Source organism: Orcinus orca, chromosome 10, assembly GCF_937001465.1.
Source record: "Orcinus orca chromosome 10, mOrcOrc1.1, whole genome shotgun sequence".
In the NCBI taxonomy this organism is placed as follows: domain Eukaryota; kingdom Metazoa; phylum Chordata; class Mammalia; order Artiodactyla; family Delphinidae; genus Orcinus; species Orcinus orca.
The window spans coordinates 47,203,303-47,211,498 of NC_064568.1; positions in this window are offsets into that span (position 1 = coordinate 47,203,303).

An 8,196-nucleotide genomic window follows, 5' to 3' on the forward strand; every position below is an offset into this window, starting at 1 on the left:
GGAGTAGCAATTCTTATATCAGACAAAATAGACTTTAAAGATTATTACAAGAGACAAAGAGGGACACTACATAATGATCAAGGGATCAATCCAAGAAGAAGATATAACAATTATAAATATATACGCACCCAACATAGGAGCACCTCAGTACATAAGGCAAATGCTAACAGCCATAAAAGGAGAAACCGACAGTAACACAATCATAGTAGGGAACTTTAACACCCCACTTTCACCAATGGACAGATCATCCAAAATGAAAATAAATAAGGAAACACAAGCTTTAAATGATACATTAAACAAGATGGACTTAATTGATATTTATAAGACATTCCATCCGAAAATATAGAATACACTTTCTTCTCAAGTGCTCGTGGAACATTCTCCAGGAAAGATCATGTCTTGGGTCACAAATCAAGCCTTGGTAAATTTGAGAAAATTGAAATCGTATCAAGTGTCTTTTCCAACCACAACGCTATGAGACTAGATATCAATTACAGGAAAAGATCTGTAAAAAATACAAACACATGGAGGCTAAACAATACACTACTTAATAACAAAGTGATCACTGAAGAAATCAAAGAGGAAATCAAAAAATACCTAGAAACCAATGACAATGGAGACACGACAACCCAAAACATATGGGATGCAGCAAAAGCAGTTCTAAGAGGGAAGTTTGTAGCAATACAATCCTACCTTAAGAAACAGGAAACATCCCGAATAAACAACCTAACCTTGCACCTAAAGCAATTAGAGAAAGAAGAACAAAAAAGCCCCAAAGTTAGCAGAAGGAAAGAAATCATAAAGATCAGATCAGAAATAAATGAAAAAGAAGTGAAGGAAACAATAGCAAAGATCAATAAAACTAAAAGCTGGTTCTTTGAGAAGATAAACAAAATTGATAAACCATTAGCCAGACTTATCAAGAAAAAAAGGGAGGAGACTCAAGTCTAGAAACAGAAATGAAAAAGCAGTAACAACTGACACTGCAGAAATACAAAGGGTCATGAGAGATTACTACAAGCAACTCTATGCCAATAAAATGGACAACCTGGAAGAAATGGAAAATTTCTGAGAAAAGCGCAACCTTCCGAGACTGAACCAGGAAGAAATAAAAATATAAACAGACCAATCACAAGCACTGAAATACAGACTGTGATTAAAAATCTTCCAACAAACAAAAGCCCAGGACCAGACGGCTTCACAGGCGAATTCTATCAAACATTCAGAGAAGAGATAACACCTATCCTTCTCAAACTCTTACAAAATGTAGCAGAGGGAGGAACACGCCCAAACACATTCTACGAGGCCAACATCACCCTGATACCAAAACCAGACAAGGATGTCACAAAGAAAGAAAACTACAGGCCAATATCACTGATGAACATAGATGCAAAAATCCTCAACAAAATACTAGCAAACAGAATCCAACAGCACATTAAAAGGATCATACACCATGAGCAAGTGGGGTTTATCCCAGGAACACAATGATTCTTCAGCATACGCAAATCAATCAATGTGATAAACCATGTTAACAAATTGAAAGAGCAAAACCATATGATCATCTCAATAGATGCAGAGAAAGCTTTCAACACCCATTTATGATAAAAAACCCTCCAGGACGTAGGCATAGAGGGAACTTACCACAACATAATAAAGGCCATATATGAAAAACCCACAGCAAACATCATACTCAATGGTGAAAAACTGAAACCATTTCCTCTAAGATCAGGAAAAAGACAAGGTTGTCCACTCTCACCACTATTATTCAACATAGTTTTGGAAGTTTTAGCCACAGCAATCAGAGAAGAAAAAGGAATACAAAGAATCCAAATTGGAAAAGAAGTAAAGCTGTCACTGTTTGCAGATGACATGATACTGTACATAGAGAATCCTAAAGATGCTACCAGAAAACTACTAGAACTAATCAATGAATTTGGTAAAGTAGCAGGATACAAAATTAATGCACAGAAATCTCTTGGATTCCTATACACTAATGGTAAAAAAAATCTGAAAGAAATTAAGGAAACACTCCCATTTACTATTGCAACAAAAATAAAATACCTAAGAATAAACCTACCTAAGGAGATAAAAGACCTCTATGCAGAAAATTATAAGACACTGAAGAAAGAAATTAAAGATGATACAAATAGATGGAGAGATATACCATGTTCTTGGATTGGAAGAATCAACATTGTGAAAATGACTATAGTACCCAAAGCAATCTACAGATTCAGTGAAATCCCTATCAAACTACCAATGGCATTTTTCACAGAACTAGAACAAAAAATTTCACAATTTATATGGAAACACAAAAGACCCCAAGTAGCCAAAGCAATCTTGAGGAAAAAAACAGAGCTGGAGGAATCAGGCTCCCAGACTTCAGGCTATACTACAAAGCTACAGTAATCAAGGCAGTATGGTACTGGCATGGAAACAAATATAGATCAATGCAACAGGATAGAAAGCCCAGAGGTAAGCCCACGCACATATGGTCACCTCATTTTTGATTAAGAAGGCAAGAATAGGGCCTTCCCTGGTGGCGCAGTGGTTGGGAGTCCACCTGCCGATGCAGGTGACATGGGTTCGTGCCCTGGTCCGGGAGGATCCACATGCCGTGGAGCAGCTGGGCCCATGAGCCATGGCCACTGAGCCTGCACGTCCGGAGCCTGTGCTCAGCAACAGGAGGGACCACAACAGTGAGAGACCTGCGTACCACAAAAAAAAAAAAAAAAAAGGCAAGAATATACGATGGAGAAAAGACAGTCTCTTCAGTAAGTGGTGCTGGGGAAACTGGACAGCTACATGCAAAAGAATGAAATTAGAACACTCCCTAACACCATACACAAAAATAAACTCAGAATGTATTCAAGACCTAAATGTAAGGCCAGACACTGTAAAACTCTTAGAGGAAAACATAGGTAGAACACTCTGTGAAATACATCACAGCATGGCCCTTTTTGACCCACCTCCTAGAGAAATGGAAATAAAAACAAAAATAAACAAATGGGACCTAATGAAACTTAAAAGCTTTTGCACAGCAAAGGAAAATATAAACAAGACAAAAGACAACCCTCAGAATGGGAGAAAATATATGCAAATGAAGCAACTGACAAAGGATTAATCTCCAAAATTTACAAGCAGCTCGTGCAGCTCAATATCAAAAAAACAAACAACCCAGTCCAAAAATGGGCAGAAGACCTAAATAGACATTTATCCAAAGAAGATATACAGACTGTCAACAAACACATGAAAGAATGCTCAACATCATTAATCATTAGAGAAATGCTAATCAAAACTACAATGAGGTATCACCTCACACCAGTCAGAATGGCTGTCATCAAAAAAAAAAAAATGGCCATCATCAAAAAATCTAGAAACAATAAATGCTGGAGAGGGTGTGGAGAAAAGGGAACCCTCTTGCACTGTTGGTAGGAATGTAAATTGATACAGCCACTGTGGAGAACAGTATGGATGTTCCTTAAAAAACTAAAAATAGAACTACCATATGACCCAGCAATCCCACTACTGGGCATATACCCTGAGAAAACCATAATTCAAAAAGAGTCATGTACCACAATGTTCATTGCAGCTCTATTTACAATAGCCAGGACGTGAAAGCAACCTAAGTGTCCATCAACAGATGAATGGATAAAGAAGATGTGGTACATATATACAATGGAATATTAGCCATAAAATGAAAGGAAACTGAGTTATTTGTAGTGAGGTGGATGGACCTAGGGTCTGTCATACAGAGTGAAGTAAGTCAGAAAGAAAAACAAATACTGTTTGCTAATACATATATATGGAATCTTAAAAGAAAAAAAAGGTTCTGAAGAACCTAGGGGCAGGACAGGAATAAAGACACAGATGAAGAGAATGGACTTGAGGACATCGGGAGGGGGCAGGGTAAGCTGGAACAAAGTGAGGGAGTGGCATGGGCATATATACACTACCAAATGTAAAATAGATAGCTAGTAGGAAGCAGCTGCATAGCACAGGGAGATCAGCTGGGTGCTTTGTGACCACCTAGATGGGTGGGGGTGGGTGGGAGGGAGGGAGATGCAAGAGGGAGAAGATATGGGGATATAAGTATATGTATAGCTGATTCACTTTGTTATAAAGCAGAAACTAACGCACACACACATTGTAAAGCAATTATAATCCAATAAAGATGTTAAAAAGAATTGCTGGGTCATCTGGTGAACATGTGTTCATCTTCTTTTTAACATATTGTCTAACTTTTCCAAACAGACCATTTGGCTGCACTATTTTATGTTCGCAACAGCAGTGTGTTCCAGTTTTTCCATATCTTCACCAACACTTGTTACCGTCAGGTTTTCCTGTAGTCATCTTGGAGGGTATGAAGTGGCATATCACTTATATTTTCCTAACGACTAATGACATCGAATACTTTTTACATATAGTAGTCAGCAATAAAAACAGAGACAAACTGGGGCTTCCCTGGTGGCGCAGTGGTTGAGAATCTGCCTGCTAATGCAGGGGACACGGATTCGAGCCCTGGTCTGGGAAGATCCCACATGCCACGGAGCAACTAGGCCCGTGAGCCACAACTACTGAGCCTGCGCGTCTGGAGCCTGTGCTCCGCAACAAGAGAGGCCGCGATAGTGAGAGGCCCGCACATCGCGATGAAGAGTGGCCCCCGCTCGCCACAACTAGAGAAAGCCCTCGCACAGAAACGAAGACCCAACACAGCCAAAAGTAAATAAATAAATTAAAAAAAAAAAAAAAGAGACAAACTGATACATGTTCCTACAACATGCAGGAACCGTGGGGGTTGGGGGGGAGAAAAAAGCATGCTAAGTGAAAGAAGCCAGACCCAAAAGACCACATATTGTATGATTCCATTTATGTGAAGTTTTCAGAAAAGGCCAGGTGATAGAAAGCAAATCACTGATTGCTTGGGGATGGGCACAAGGGAAACTTTTCTTTTTTTGCTGTGCTACACGGCTTGTGGGATCTTAGTTCCCCGACCAGAGATTGAACCCGGGCCCTCAGCAGTGAAAGCGTGGAGTCCTATCCACTGGACCGCCAGGGAATTCCCACAAGAGAACTTTCTGATGTCGCAGAAATGTGTGTGTGTGTGGTTTTTTTTTTTTTGCAGAAATGTTTTAAAAGTGTTTTGTGGTGATGGTTGCACAACTCTATAAATTTAATAAAAATTAAACTACATTCAAAATGGGTTAATTTGGGGACTTCCCTGGTGGTCCAGTGGTTAAGAATCCGTCTTCCAGTGCAGGGGACATGGGTTCGATCCCTGGTTGGGGAACTATAGATCCCACATGGCGAGGGGCAACTAAGCCAACGTGCTGCAACTACTGAGCCCACATGCTCTGGACCCCAAGAGCCACAACGGGAGAGAAGCCTGCATGCCACAACGAAGAGCCCAAGCACCACAATGAAAGATTCCACGTGACGCAATGAAGGTCCCGTGTGCCGCAACTAAGACCCGATGCAGCCAAATTAAAAAAAAAAAAAAAAAGGCAAATTCTTAATGAACTGATTCAGGAAATGAAAAAAAATTTTTTTAAGTTACTTTTATGGTTTGTAAATTATACCTCAATAATACTGAAGAAAAACTATTTTAGAAAATTAATGCGTAGTTGAACTTTCAAGGAATAGTAATAGTAAATCCCTAAGAGCCAGAAATGAAGAACAAACTGAAATTCAGTGTAAGGTAAAGAATAGACACTGCCTTGGAGGTAGGAGAAGGTGGTGCAGTGAAGCTGGTAATAAAGAGGCTTGGATCTTATCACCTCGTGAAATAAAATTCATATTTTATGGCAAGACAAGAAAAAACAGCACTTCCTGGTGGCACAGTGGTTAAGAATCCACCTGCCAATGCAGGGCACACAGGTTTGACCCCTGGTCTGGGAAGATCCCACGTGCCGCGGAGCAACTAAGCCCGCACGCCACAACTACTGAGCCTGCATTCGAGTCCACGAGCCACAACTATGAGCCTGTGTGCCACAACTACTGAAGCCTGTCTGCCTAGAGGCTGTGCTCTCAACAAAGAGAAGCCACCACAAAAAAGAGTAGCCGCTGCTCGCCACAACTAGAGAAAGCCCATGTGCAGCAATGAAGACCCAACACAGCCAAAAATAAATAATAAAATTTTAAAAATATATACATAAACAAAAAAATCTTCTGTGCCCTTTGGCCTCCTCTCTCCCCTGACTGCATTGTTTTTTTTTGCGGTACGCGAGCCTCTCACTGTTGTGGCCCCTCCCGTTGTGGAGCACAGGCTCCGGACGCGCAGGCTCAGTGGCCATGGCTCATGGGCCCAGCCGCTCCACAGCATGTGGGATCTTACCAGACCAGGGCACGAACCTGTGTCCCCTGCATCAGCAGGCGGACTCTCAACCACTGCACCACCAGGGAAGTCCTCCTTGGTTTTTAGATGCATCACTCCAATCTCTGTTTCCATGGTCACATGGCATTCTCCCGTCTGTCTTTTCTAAGAACGCTAGTCAGGTTAGGGCCCACCCTAATGATCTCATCTTAATTTGACTACATTTGCAATGACTCCGTTTCCATATAAGGTCACATTCACAAGTGCTGGGGATTAGGACTTCAATATCTTTTTAGGGGGCACAATTCAACCCATAACGTCACTCACAGCAAGGAAAAGGAGATAAAGCTTTAGGCCAGCTAAGGACAGGGAGCTAGAACTGAAAGTTTTACAAAAAGCCAGAACCCAAGGAGTGCAGGGATCTTAGTCATCCTGGCAATTCTGCTGCCTGGAACAGTCCTGATCCTGAGTACGTATGTGCTCATTTGTTTAACTGGGCAAAGAACGGACACAAGTTGGAAGCGTAAAGAAGCCCCTGTGTCCTTGTCTTGTTGAAGTGAGGTTTTTTATCTTCTGACAAACAAGGAAAATAAAGGAACAATGAACAGGCTAGAGAAGCAGCATAAACTGGCCTGAAAGAGTTAATCAATCCTAGTTTTATTTTAACTGTTACTGATCTGTGGTGTCTGTAATTAGCTTTGTCCTTCACAAAGCTAACCTCTTAAGACTCTCTGACTCTGTGAATTACATCCTGCCCCTGGTATATACACCCCCTACACTCCCTTGTAACAAATAACCCCTTGGAGTGTTCTGCATTTCAGCAAGAAGGTCCTGGGCCAATAACCCAGAGATGAACAGACCCAATTACCCGGCTGCCTGACGCCAGCTGTGACCATTTTGAAATAAAGCAGAGAGAAGAAGAATGCAAGACCTTCACTACTTTGATCCTTATCACCTACCCCAGACTGCAAGCCCCACCTTTAAGACATTTCCTGATTCCCCAGGGAGGAGGGCACAGTTCTTGAGGCACCAGCCTGCTATGTTCTCTCTTTGCTTGGCAAAGAACAAAGCTACTCTTTCTTTTTCCTCCAAAACTCTGCCTCTGTATTTCTATTGAGTGTCTGTGCAGAGAGCTAATATTTTGCCATCAAAGTGAAGGGAGGAAGAGACTGAGGTAAGGTTGGAGAGAGGGCATAAAAGAGACAAGACAGATATTCACTCCCTAGGTCATCACAGGCCACACCCATCCCTCCTGTCTCATGGGGAGGGAGGTGGGGAACTTCACACATTTAAATTCCCTCCTTGGCCCCTAAGGCCTCTTAAATTTGTGACTTTAGGCCCTAAATTTGAGGCAGAGTCTGAATGGGTCTCCCAGAACTCAATAGGTCATCTTTTGTCCATAAGCCATCTTTGATGTCTGTTTTCATTGCTTTTTAAATAAATGTGGGGACTTCCCTGGTGGCACAGTGGTTAAGAATCCGCCTGCCAAGGCAGGGGACACGGGTTTGAGCCCTGGTCCAGGAAGATCCCACATATTGCAGAGCAACCAAGCCCGTGCGCCACACTACTGAGCCTGTGCTCTAGAGCCTGTGAGCCGCAACTACTGAAGCCGGGGCGCCTAGAGCCCATGCTCCGCAACAAGAGAAGCCACCACAACGAGAAGCCTGTGCACCACAACGAAGAGTAGCCCCCACTTGCCGCAACTAGAGAAAGCCTGTGTGCAGCAACGAAGACCCAATACAGCCAAAAATAAAATTAATTAATTTAAAAAATACCATTAAATAAATGTGGGATGAGGTATTCCTTCCCCTTCACACTCCCAGTTAAGGGTGCTCTAGTTAACACCATGGTGCTGTTAGTAAGTTTTTAAATATTATCTTTTATAA